Consider the following 14,569-nt stretch of genomic DNA (forward strand, 5'->3'; position numbering starts at 1 on the left):
TTTCTTAACAAGGCAATTAGCAGATATATTCCTCATTTGTGTTTGTATTAATCATTTTATAATCGAGTGTAAAAGTTAACTCAGATTTCTTTGAGCAAAGCCAAAGAGTAGAGCGCAAGCCATGAGTGGGTTCGGGCTACTCTACGAAGTCGGAGCGACCGTTTACAGCAATGATAGTTCAGTCGAATGCCTCAGTTCGTGTTGGTCAATCGTGAAGTCTCTTCAGTTAGCATCTGTATATGTCAAATATTAAAAAACAAGTTGAACTATATACTTATTAATGTAAAATATAACGAGTTGCTTGAAATTTGTTTTTAATAACAATGAACGAATACACTTGACTATGATGGTGTTTAGTTTCGTATTGATCTTTATTCTTCTGAGCCCGGTCTATTAGCTAATCTTATGCTATCGCAGCGTTTGTAAGGCTCAGCGCTCGTCTCCTTCGTAATCTGACTCTGGGGTTGCAAGGGTTGGTCCTCATTTGTATATTTATGCAGTCCGTACATGTGGCCCTTATCGCTATCACAGCGCACTACCTGCTAGTCGCTGAGTGCGTCGGAGGCATGTATACGATCATCGTATATTCATATGTTCATGCCTGAACAACAAAATAGAAACGATTTAATAGACAAATAGAAATAGAATAAAGAAGTAGAAACACATATGCCAGCTATTGGCATATCTTTAAGTAAATAGCAGACACGTCACAACTATAATTTTTATAGCAGAAAATTAAAAATAAAGAATTATTCTTTTAGTAATTTAAAGAAAGTTATTATTTATTTTTTAAATTAATTTGTATGATAAAAATCAAAAATAATAATAACAGATTTCCTTTTTTATATAAAAATCAAATCAATACCTTTTTTAAATTTTTATAATATAAAATAAAATTAAGTGTTATGACTCAATTATTACTAGTAACTATTAACTTAACTATTTACTAAATAGTTACTAAAACATAAATCATCTGTAGGATAGTAATGATTAAAATAATGCTCATTGGAATTATGCAGTATGGATTATTAATTCTTAAATTAGTATTAAATTAATTACTGTGCTTAATAAATTAATTTCTTAAAATTAGATTACACACAAATTTGTAAATAAATATAATTTAAAAAAAAAATAGAAAGCCCATATTTGTATGTAGGAAATATATATTAATTTGTACGCATCCTTTTTTAAGATTCTTCTATTTGTATAATTTTCTCAAATAATTTCCGGACTCTGCCGCTTGTGCAGCTCTTTGATGTCTTAAGGATATCTGTTCGACTTGCACTTGTGGGCTTTATTTCCCTGAAATTTCATCAATTTATAATGCAAATTCAAAAGGGCGGCACGAATATCAGTTTACTGGCAACAGTATTAAGAGAAATATGTTAAATGCGCTTTGTGAATCATACGCCGACTCGACTTTGTCTGGCTTTTCGTAAAAGCCCCAGATGTGTCCGTGCAAAAGCCAAGACCACAGGACTCACTGCCCAAAAAAGAAGCCAGCTCACATGTTGCGATTCGAGTCGACTTAACTCGGCTCGCCTGCCAACCCGTTATCGTATTTTTTGTTTGGATACATTTATTTGCTTTTGAGCGAGCGACTGGGCAGCCAGGATGCCTTTCGAAGGACGCTTCAGTGATTTCATTTGGCCATGATTGCTTCTGGTCCGCTCCGCTCGCCCACGGAGTGCACTGGCCTCGAAACGGGGCTAAAGGCATAAATAATCAAAACAGCCTCAGCCTCCGCCTCAGCCTCAGCCTGCGCTCACAATGTGAGCCGAATCAATTTTCATTTGAAATTCAAGCGCACTTATTCAAGAGCAAACACTGCTGCAATTATGTGGATGCTGATAATTAACTTAAAGCCAGCCACATGCATTGCATTAAATATGCAAAATATGTATGAGGCAAAAAATATGTAATTTGTCAGCATTTTGAAGTTGTAAAGTAAATATTTAATGTTGACTGTGGCGCACAAAGCGAGTGCGTGAGAAGAGAGAGGGGGGGAAAGGGACATGAGTGGGTTTGAGTGCACTTTTTAAAGTTGCCTGCAGCTAATTAGATCTATCACTGAGTGTGCTGCTGCGGTCGCATTAGGGCTCAGCTCAAGCTGTAAACTTAATTTTCACATGCTCCACTCGCATGGCTTGCTCCACTCCTGCTGATCCCATTCGAGTGCGTCCTCAACACACACACACACGTGTTACCTGCCAGCGGCAACGATTTGTAAGTGCATTAATACAGCTGTAGCAACATGTAGTGCGGCCAAGTGCCCCCCTCGGCCGGAAATTTTCTAGATGTGCGCATTAAGTATAAACTGCTGTCGAATCTCTTATGCAACAGCTCCACAGCAAGTCCCTTGTGGAACAAATTCTTCTTTTTTCTCAATCAATAGAAGCCAGAGAAAACATATAAAGGAAACTGTCGAAAAGCTTTAGAAATGAATTCAGAGCTCAATTTTCCGTGTGCTCTTTAAAGCCTAATTAAATATTAAAATTCACTTGAATTGCGAACAGACGAATAGCTGCACATAAATAAGTAAACTAATTGAGTGAGCAAAGTGCAATTATAATAATTGCTTTAAGTAGAATCTTATTAAGTTCTATTGGAAGTATTAAAAGTATTCTTGGAAAGCTGAGGAATTAATATCTTGGAATATTTTAGAAATATGTATAAGGATAAATTCTTCAGCTCTCTCAGTTCGAATGATGAAATATTTCCAGAGTCTTCAAATTAAATGGTAATCTTAATAATCGAATTGTTGACAATTCAACTCATTTCTCTAAAATATATGTATATATCATATTCATGCAAGTTCATTCTCCCTCTCTCTCTCTCCCTCTGTTGATTCTATGAATATACCCAACAAATTGACAGTGAATTTAATTCAAGCAATTTTCATAGCTCGCTGAGCATTTGGTGCGGAGTGTCAGCAAATGACCTTTAAATAGCTTTTGGCCAATATTGATTTGTGTTCGCATCGTCGAAAGGTGTATTGGGCGAAAAGCGTAAATCGAAATACGAAGCGCATTGTGGACTTGGCATCCGCTCAACATTTCACAGCTGACGGCAGAGAAGTCCGGGCTCCACTTTGCTGCTGCTGCGGCTGCTGCCGTTGCAATGGGATTAAAAATTGAGTTGAAGGAAACGCGCAGGACAGCAAACGCAAACGGATATCACAGTCCCAGACAGGAGCTGCCGGGACAACGTCCATGGAGAGGCATACAATTGGCTTGCGATTGCTGGCTGTTTGAGTTGCTGTTGCTCTGTATTGTGTGCGGGCAATCGAAAGTGGGCGGTTCGCCAGAGTCCAGAGACATGCGGTTTCCTCAATTCAAGTGCTCTGCAAATTACATCTGTGAATTTGCCCAGCCATTGTTTGCACAGCTCAAAGCCAACGACTTGTGGCGGCTGTTGCTCATTTTGTTGCCGTGGCGACAATGGCAGCACTCGCACGCTATATTGCTGCAGCTGCATGGCAATGATAATTGAGACCATGCACATGACAAGCTGCTGCATCAACAAGCAATTGCCTACCCCACACACAGCTCGCCTGTCGAGCCGTTGCCTTGACAAGGCACGCATAGATAAACAAGTGTGATGTGTAATTAAATCAATTTGTTGTCGCCTACTGTTGGCCCTGTTGCCCATAGACTTTCTAGCAGAAATGAAAGAAGGTATATGAATTTAAATTGAGAGCAGCCAGCGCGCTCTGAGGACCCCGCACACACAGCATGCTGCCCAAAAATTGGTCCTCTAAGGCACATAAAAATAATTCACGTTGTAGCCATTTTGCTTACACATGGGCACGCAGGCAGCCAGACAGATTGGGCGAGAAAGAGAGAGAGAGAGAGAGACAGAGAGAGTGAGTGAGGCTGAGCAAGTCAGGCTGCAGACATTACACATACGCAACGTTGTCGCTTGTAGGCAACGCAACGCTGACAACCATAATGAGATGTCAGCGTTGACTATCAAGTGGCTTTCGGTAGCTGCTGGGCACTTGGCTTGGTTGGACCCAAGCGACCTGCTTCAAGTGCTGCTGTGACTCGATGTGGGGCACTTCCACTTCCATTTCCATTTCCACTTCCACTTCCACTTGCCACGCAACAACAGGCGTCGACGTGCTTAACATTTTTTAAGCCATAATGAGCAGAGGCTCACAGCAGCAGCAGCAGCAGCAGCAGCGGCAGTAGCAGCGGCAGCAAATGAGACAAAAGTAAAAGGCGGCAAGCAGCGTGACATTTGAAGTGCCTTTGGCCTGGTAGCTAGTAGCTGGCAGCTGCACACGCATAAATATCCTGGGCACAGGACGCACAGCCACTGGCAAACTAATTTCAGCTCCTGTGCCCAGTGCCTCCATCCATTTTTAATGATGACAAATGCGCCGACCAGCCTCAGCAGCGGCACCAGCACCGGCAGCTGCCATGATGCTGATGATGACGAAGCGGTAGCTGACGATTCCATCTTACGACTCAATAGGGCTCCTCTCGGCTCGCATGCCAAGCGAATGGTATTGAAATTGTAAATTGTGTCAAGGACTTGCACCCATTGCATTCGCCAAAAGGAATCCCAGCAGAAATGCGAAACTCTTCACATGCCATTAGCGACATCCATGCCTATGCCCACAGAGCAGCAGCTGCTCCACCTCGGGGAATAGACAGCTGCCAGTTAAAGAGTAAAAGTCATTGACAACAGCTTCTGCTGTGCCTTCCCCCTCTCCACTTACCCGAAATGCTCTGCTAATCATTAATTGACAGCAGTGCAGAAGCAAAAGTTTTCTGCGCAGCAGCAAAAACTTTTTTATTGCCTCAATGGCCGCAGAGCCTTTAAAGCCGTAATAAGTGAGTTCGTCGACTTGTGCGTCCAGCACTGAAATATTTAATAATTAAAAACGTCTCTGGGTGGCTTTTCCTAGCGCTGCTTTGCATGTCGAGCCTTATCGCAGAAATCAAATCAAATGGGATTACAAAAGGCAATTGCATTTAGTGCAGCCAAACATGCGATTCCAATGGAGTGTCCTAAACAGATGTGGGCGTGGCGGGTCTAGCTAAACTGCAACGGCGACACGCACACAATCAACGCCATTACGAAATAAGCTGCAAGGCTCGTCAGGGTTTGCCAAGTATTTAGTATCTATTAAACACGAAAAGTGTGCTCGACTTGTTTACCAAGAAGCGAGCTCAGACTTAAGCTGGCGGGCTTTAACTGGCTTTGCACTGAAACAGTTTTGTTCGGAGTTTTTTCAATCTTATTCGAGCAGCCAAATAGTTTTGTAAGCAGATATTTGAAAATAAAGTCGATTGGATGAAAGGCGCAATGATATTTGGTGCCTGAAGACTAAAGTTATATATTGGATTTGACTTATTGAAGGTTAGCTTAATTTAAACGAGTTCTGTATTACTTTGTAGAAAGTAGACTACTTAAATTTAACTTACTTAACTTAAGCTCGCAAATACAGCTGTGTTCATAAAAAATAGCATTGCCTTTGAGTTTTGACTCCTAAGTTGATGAATCATATTAAAAAGACCATAATTGGTTTTCATAAATTTATAAATTAAATTTAAATAAATTTAATAACATTTTGGGTTGAAGACAAAATCCCTATAATTTCAAAAATGGAAAAAAGAATATTTTGCGATGTTTATAAAAATAGAAATTTTTTAATATAGTCGTGGAAAGAGTAAGGGAAAAGCTTCGAAACCTTTCAATGGCAAGTTTTATTAATTTGATACATTTTGTAGCTCTTATTGTGTTTAGTCTGAGCTGCTGTCCAATTAGACAAGTTGTCAGTCAACACAGATACGTATACCTAATATATTTATCTAAATTTAATTAGTATATTAAGCAATGCCTTACGCGATATATAATAATATTTTGCATAGGAAATAAATGATTCGCATATTGAAATGTGGACTTGCTATTGATTGACCAAAGCACTTATCAATTTATTGAAATGTCTGTCGTCGACATAAACTATCTAATTATTGCCTGTCTCTACCATAGCTCCATATATGATAGTTAAACTGAGACAAGTATTTATTTTGATTTACATAAATCGGCTGCATCTCTTGTTAAATTAATTAATTAGCTTATATCTAATTTGGTTTGCTTCTACTTTAAGCTATGCACATTAAAGCGTGTCGCATATTCTTCACCCTCTCTCTCTCTCTCTCTCTCTCTCTCTCTCTCTCTCTCACACTCTCACTCTCTTTGTCTGTGCGTGTAGCTGTGCGTGTGTTGGTTTCATTTAGCTCTCAACAGAGCCAAGTCAATCATGGCCCACTTGACCACAAGCACTAAATCACTTTGAATGGGTCCATGCTTGAGGCCAAGTCAGATTCGCTGTTGAGGACAGAGCTAGAGCTGGAACTGGAGATATGAAGCTTGTCTCTCCCTCACACTCTCTCCATGTCTGTGCCCACTTGTCAGCTGTTTATCTTGGCAAAGTATAGACAAGAGTACGCGTGTTCTTGTGTATATAAGACGCAGTGCAATCTCGGGCATCACTGGCTCAACATCGGCATGCTGGCGCGTTGACAGCGACATTTCCATAGCAGCGTTTATGCTGTTCCTTCCTGCCTTCGAGTCCTTGAACTGGGCGTGGCAAAATCAATTGCACGCCATTTCAGCATGCGGCCCAGCAGCCATTGACAGCACATTAACCCGGAGACGCCCTTCGACTAAATCTACATATACAAAAGACGCATGCATTATTTATTATTCCCTCGATTTTTACATAAAAAAAAAAAAAGAAAGAGAAACGAAAACAATGCAAAAACCGAATACTCTTGATGGCTGTGATCGAAGAGTATATACTACACAGCAAATATTAGTTTACAGTTGAACGGTTGAGTTAGATAAGTTTAAATATATCAAATCTTTGTAGGCTTTATATATCTGGAAATATTACTATAAGTCTAGCAAGTAGTTATTTCTATTATCTTTGCTAAAAATCATTACACCCCCTTGAGTTCACTTTCGGTATAGGGTATTGCCAAATAAAGTGCCTCATCAGCAGCGGAGCGGCGGGACGCTCGATTAAATCGCTGACTGGCTGGATACGGACGCTTGAATTGACACTTGGGATGGATTAGCATAAGGCACGGAAAAATCGTTGAGAAACGGAGAGACTAGCTCTTTATTTACCATACGCACGTTTCACACATGCTGTTTGAAGGAAAGAAAATTAAAGTTTGAAGATAATAAAATTTGACACTAAACTGCATAATTTCATTAGAAGTCCTATTAAGGCTACAGAGAATGTAAGATAAAGATGAGGGAATATACGAAAACACAACACATGAAATACAAAAAAATAAAGCAAACAAAAAATGTACTAATATTATTAAATTATTATATTTGAATTTCAAAATTTTTTTATAATTCATCTAAAGCTAAAAAGTAATAAGTACAAATTTAGTAAAAAATATATTTTATATTAATATTATGAGCCCAATTGAAGCTGACAGTAATACATACGCAAATAAAGATATAAACAGACATTTTAATATACATATAAAGTAAAAATATATTTTCATTCATAATACTTAAAACAGTTAATGTTAAACATCTGCAGCGCAATTTATAAAATTAAATGAAAATTAAAAAACCCTCACAGATATTTAATTAACGAATATTTCAGTAACTGGCTTACCTCTATCACATGTTGATTCTAGTTTGAATTTGTATCATAAAATTATGTGCATTATATTAGTATATGTTTCACAAATTTCGAAAAATACTAGGTAAACAAACTGTTATCCTCGCTAGCTGAAAAACATTTTCAAACTCAACTTTTAATGAGCCCTGAAATGCCGCATCATGCCACACATAAATTCACAATAATATTTTCGCCTTTATCACAAAGAGAAGGCAGAGAGACAGAAGCAGAGAGAGAGAGAGAGAGAGAGAGTGAGAAAGTGAGAATGTTGTGGTCGTTGCTTGAGCGTTAAATTGGAGCAACTGTTCCGCTCTGTGTGTTGCGATTAGCTCACTTAGGCATTGCACAACTAACCGACATTTTGTTGTCTCGACTCGTTTCCGTTTCCGGCTGCTGAGAGCTAAGAGCCTAATGTAAGTTTATGAATTACTCGCACTTAGCATTTAAATTCTACAGAGATTATATATAAATATATATTGATGTGTGTTTGTGTGTGGGTATTTATCTATTTAAAACGAACACCGTCCAATTGTCTGGCCGTCGCCTCGTTCACCAACTGTTGTCACTCGTCACGTTCACGGAAAACTCATTTCGATTCGGGCCTGGGCTGGAAGCAATATGTTAAATGCTTTGTCATACATCAGCAGAGATGCCGTTATTTATTAATGAACTGTAAATGTGATTGATGTATTTGTTGGTATCCTCGCAGACCCCAAGTGTCGTCGCCATCGTCATTGTTGTTGTTGTTGTTGCTGGCATTCACATTTACCGCACTTGACACTTCTGTGTGGACGCCTTAAACGAGATTGCCTTCAATTTATCCCATTTGAAATGGGCGACATTTCCACACAGGCATCTTCAAACCATTTCCACCTTCATCACCCATTTTAATCACTTTCGCATATTCCATTTCGTTTTCATATACTCTAGAAGCATTTCTGCTCTCCTGCTCTCTTGGCAAAGCAGAAATTCCACTTGACCGATTATCTCATTTAAATTCTGTGCATTTGCTAAATGCTCGTACCTAAGCTGCTCTTAAAAATACAATTTTACATGAGATAATTCGTCTCTTTGGCATTCCTGTGTGGTCGAGCTTACAGTTACAAAGTGCTTAGTATAACTACAATATTATTTCAGCAGAATGAATGTGCTTAAATCAATATTATCACATATTTCAAATATAAATACAAAAATATTATCATTTATTTATAATACTTTCTTTTTGTTTTTAATTAATATTTTAAATGAATTATTATTTGTACTATGAACTGATTATTTGCTTTAATTTCTCTTGCTACTCATTTACGAACTCCTTTAAGCTCAACTAAATGGCATATATAAATCTCACTGACTACTCTTACTACAATTTTAGTTTCTCCTGCTTAGTTTAGTATATACCTTCGACTGTTTATTATCGCTCTTTATTAAGGTATATCATGCACTCTATACCATCAATTTAACTTAGTGCAGAGCGCTTTGCCTGGCTTCGCCTTCTGGAACCCCAAGCTGAAAATCTGTCTTCTGCTTTCATTTCCATTTTACTTATGCACAAAACAACACTCAAAGTAAATAGTCAGCAGCTGCTTAGTGAAAGGTAGCAAAAAAAAAAAAATAATGGAAAGCATGGTTCAGCTGCAGCTTTTAGCTACCCGCAGCAGCAGCAAATGCAATTCCAGCTGCAGCTGTTGCACGCTTGCAACAACAAACTGGGAGCAGCACAGGACCCATTTTCAACCACACAATGGGCTGGAGGGGGGTAGTGGAGGCAATGTCATTGCCGTTGCCATTGTCAGTGTCAGCAGAAAACAATGCAACTAATTTGAGTCGGAAAACTCACGTCTGTCTCTCAGCTGGGGGAATCGGGCTTGGGTCTACTGCCAAGATTTGGGATACTGGCATTTGTTAGTAATTTGTCCGAATTAGTGCAAGATTCTTGGCTACAGCATGGGCTAACTTAAATACATAACAGCAGCAGGAGCAGCAGCAGCAGGAGTCTTATGTTGATTAAAACCTTCCAAAACTTTCATTAGCAGCACCTGAGAGCAGCTCATTATGCATTTAGATGAGTTGCAGGGGCCATGGAAGGGAAACGGAAAGGGCGAGCGCATTATACACGCATTTTAAAAGCAGTTGACTAACTAAAAAAACTGATCGACTAGCAGTTGCCCTAGAACTGCCATAAGTTGAGCTGGCATCGTCCTGCTGAAATAATATCTATGTACAATATACATATATTAGCAACATTACATGCGCATATTTATACATATATATAAATTATTGTTAATAGTTCTATAGCATTTGATTAAGGCAAGATCAATTAGTTTATACACATACATATAAAACATATATGCTCTGTGCCTATCTGCCAGCTGATGCAAAGTTCTCTAAGAAACTTCGACTTTGCTGCCATAGAAAATCCTTTTTCACTACTAATTAATTAAGCTCGGGCTGCCGCATGCACAGGATGTAAGGCTGAAGAGGATAACAAAACGCACTTCAGATTAAGGTGGGCGGCAGGAGGTGCGGGTGGTGAGGGAAGGTGGCTTTAAGTATTGAGGCAACGTATACGCACTGTGGCACATTGTTTGACATGATAACCGGCATCTTAACACCTGACATAATTAAACGTTTTGTCGTCCTGCGAGAATGACGGCGTCAACTTTATAAGCGCGCGCTTGACCTTCGTGCAAGCAGAGGCAAACTGAGGATATATGTATATATACATATATACATATACATATACATATATGAAGGTAAATATATATGTTCATATGAATGTATGTATATGTATTTATACATATGTAAACACAGCACATGTGAGCCATATGAGTGTGCACACATATGCATGAAAAGGACGCGCAGGATACTAAAATGCGCTTATGAGTTTTGTGGTTGCTTTATAAAGCAACGACAACAACAACAACAACGACAACAACAATAATAACTAACTTAAATATGCAAATATTTGCACAATGGCAGCGGGTAGCAACGGGTAGAGAGTGGGTGCCGACTGAAAGCCTTGTTGATGATACGACACTTGCAACACTTAACCGCACACACTCACACACACACTCACTCGTATGTCTGAAGCAACCACAGCAGTGTTTATTATTTGTGGTCTTATCCTTTTTATGACATTTTTGTGGCTTTATTTTCATGCCAACTAAATTGAATTAGTTTTATTAATATTTATATTACAGTGCCAAATCTGATCCCGCTGAATAGCGTTTAATGATTGCAATTAAGATGCCTTTTTATGCAGCTGTGCCTGGACTAAGCTCCTCTTCTTTCTATTTGTTTTGGGCTAAGGGGCTTGCCAAGGTCTTATCCTTATCTTATCAATTCGTCAAACTGTCTGGTTGATATGACAGAGAGAAGGAGAGAGAGAGAGAGAGCGAGAGCAAACAAATGCTCTTAGGCTAGTACTTTCACTCTCTACGCTCGAGCTATTCGCTCTTAGTTCGCATAGAGCTTTTCAACACGCTGCTGCCGCCTGCAGGTCAAAGCAAATGAGCTTTCGAATGAGTCTATATACATTTTCGCTAGGTGGCGCGTGTTACGGGCAAGCAAAGCTTTTCAACTTTGGTTTCTGTTTTCAACGATTTTTTCAAATGGACTGTAGAGTCTTAAGATGAAATTCTGAATTAAAATAAAAAATTGAAATAAATAAATAAATAAATAAAAAGAGAAAAAAATAAATTTAGTAAACAAAATTCTGTCTACCTCAAGATATTGCCTCAGGTTTAAGCTTAAATTGTAATCTAGAAATGTAGAAACAATATATATGATTGTCTGATAATGACAATTTTTAACTAAATTCCAAATATACTTTTTTTATATTATTTTGGGCACAACTGATACAACATTCACAAATGCTTCCCTTTCATTTACCATTGTCAATCTCTTTCAATGATATTGCCACTCCATTTCCAGCTGAAGCTGTCAGTGATCGGAAAGCGTCAATCGTTTTTATTTTAAACGATGTCCAGACAGCGATATGGCATCGCTGGCTCATTAGGCAAAAAGCCGTTGAAAGTTGTCATTGCCGCAATTTGTATCTCCAGGCGATCGATTCATTTATTGAGTTTAATTTAATTGGCACAGGTAAACAGTCAGCTCAAGTCAATGCGTCGACTCCCCGCCCCTCCCCTCCAGCCAACTCAGCGGCACGCTCTGTGCTGCCAGCGAGCAAAGCATTTGGTGTCCATAAAAGTTTTCGCACACAAAAACCAAAACTCCACTGATCTCTCTTTCCCTCTCTATCTATCTCTCTCTCATTGCCACCCTCGTTTCGTACGGCAGACCTCGCCTCGCCTCCCTCTCTATATCTTTTCAGACATAACCCCTGTTGATCTGCGCATGCGTGGCGCGCATATTTCATGGCAAGGCGATAATTAATGCAACCAAAAACTGAAATACAAAGTGTCTCTTGCATTTGTTGCTGTTGCTGTTGTTGTTGTTATCGCTTGTCGTTGGCCAAAATGTTTTTATATTAAATTTGTTATTTTTTGTATATGGTGTGTGCATATAGTGGTTTCAAAGGGTATACAAAGCACGAGCAACAACTTGTAACATGCCATTAAATTTAAATGTTTACTTTAATTTTCGTATTATACTAAAATTTTAATAATAATTTTTTTAATATTAAAAATGTATTGTATTTTTTTAGATATTGCATATTTTTATATTATTTTATTCTTATTCATAATTACCAATTTTATATATTTCATATTTTTTATAATAAAATTCAATTACCATTTATTTTTAAATATTTTTTTTTATTTTTATTATATATTGCTTATTATTATTATTTTATTTTATTTTATTATTATTGTTATTATTATTTTTTAATATTACATATTCTCATATATTTACTTATATTTATTTGCTATATTCATATTCGCGCTTCCTGTCTTTTCTTCTCATTTTCATTTGCAGGGTATATGTCTGCCGTTCATTCATCCCTTGCCTTCCACACGTTTCGCACTGAAATCTGTCAACGGCTGCGATTTCGACTATTGGTCAGATCGATCGGCAATAAGACGTCGACTTGGCTCTGCTGCCCCTCAGCACTCCCTGCCCACGCTTTACGCACCACACTGCCCTCTCGCTCTTCACCTCTCGCTCTCTTTGCCTCTCCCTCTCTCTCGCATGCCTCGTTCCGTGGCATGTGCAGCTGATGATTTATTGGCGTTCGCCCGCTTTGGCATTTGACGCATTTGTGCAACATGCGTTTTGACATTTACCGCTGATTTGTGTGAAATTGGAAATAGAAAAACCAAAAAAAAAAAAATTATACTTTATTTACCGCCACGGCTGCCACTTGGCAGCGCCTGCATGCCTGCTCTCTTAATTAGATGCAGATTCCAATAGCGATTCCAATGTTTTAATTTTTTAAGATTTATTAATGCGCCGGAGCTAGAGCTAACGAGGTCTTGAGTCTCTGGCGCCGGCGGCTTATTTGCGTGCCTTTTGTCTCAACGCAGCTCAGCTCAGCTGCTTGTGCGTGACATGTAGTGCCAAGCCCCCCTTTGGCTTAGCAAAGCGAGCGCAGCACGGCTGTCCAGTTTCGAGGCAGGCCACAAAACCAGCTTGGTCAGCTAACGGCTTAGTGTGGCAGTCGCAGAAGTTAAACGTCGCTTAAGCAGTGCACAGGCCGCTAGCTGCAACTCTCGTGGTTTATTCAAATTGTAGTGCAACAAACACACACACACACACACACGCGCGCACGCACACGCACAGTCAATCATGTTGGTGTGTATGCGGCCAGTAAACCAAAACTGCTAATAGAGTTTGACCCAGGGGTTGACCAGGTGAGCTATATACGCATTACTCGGCCCAGAACACATGGCGAATGCTGTGCAATTAGCATTTAACTAATTGTTCCTGCAGACCCATTCGATAATCAGTGCCCAAATTGTATTGCGCAAGCACTAACTCATCGCCAAACAGCGCCCACCGCCCCATCTACGCCCACCGCCATAAGTAGTGGGGCATTCGCATTCATGGTGCTCAACGTTGCGTATGAGTGATATTTACATTTGATTTGAAGCTGAAAATTGCATTACGCTGCGCCCGACTGCAGTCGTTGTGCATTCTCAACAAAATATGAAAATTCAATTACAAATACATACATAATGTGCCAGACCATTCCGAGAGAGCTGTAAATAAAATCAACACCAAAATATTTGATATACCCAAAGTCATGTGCACAAATTGAATCCACATGCCAAAAACAGACTTTACACACAGAAACATTTATATGTATTTATTTATGCACATGTAGTCATACATATATATGTACACATATATGAAATTCTTAACTTAATTTATTTATACAACATTTTATCAGCAGTCGACCAGTTGCAAAACTTCATTAGGCCAATCAAGCAACATTTCTAATTTCCAGCTCAAGTTTGCCAATGACTTTGACAAGGCACAAAAAATACTTAGTATACATTTGTGGGTAGGTGGTTCCATAAGGATGGAAAAGTTATGTGCCAGGTTCATAAATAGTAAAAGATTTTTAAAATATTAATTGAAATTGACTGAGTATTGAGCATAGCTGAAGCCAGCAGAGTGTAGGAAATTCATTTTCACATAATACATCTGAGGAAAATGGAATCGAAATTTATTCGCATTTGCTTTCTTAAAAATCAATTACGATATGACAGATGTCAAAGTGTTATGCAACCTTTACATAAAGTAAAATCTCTTAAGCTTCTACATATAATGCAAATATTTATGCAAATTGAACTCGAATACGTTTAGATGAAGTATTTTATATGTAAATATTGACATTCTATATGCCAAAATTGTATAGGAATTACACTTATGTATGAGCCTGCTAAACGCCCACATATTGATAGTTCATAGCATAGCAAAACATAGATAAGACTCTCTAAAATT

At 38.7% G+C, this 14,569-nt stretch overlaps 1 long non-coding RNA gene across 1 annotated transcript in view; it reads left to right on the forward strand.

The window, feature by feature from the left end:
• Nucleotides 1–14,569, forward strand: part of LOC149091898 (uncharacterized) — a 56,876-nt gene that overhangs the window by 41,844 nt on the left and 463 nt on the right. The window lies entirely within an intron of this gene.

The sequence above is a fragment of the Drosophila navojoa genome, chromosome 3 (assembly GCF_054131105.1).
Source record: "Drosophila navojoa isolate 15081-1374.11 chromosome 3, UAZ_NAV_1.0, whole genome shotgun sequence".
NCBI lineage: Eukaryota > Metazoa > Arthropoda > Insecta > Diptera > Drosophilidae > Drosophila > Drosophila navojoa.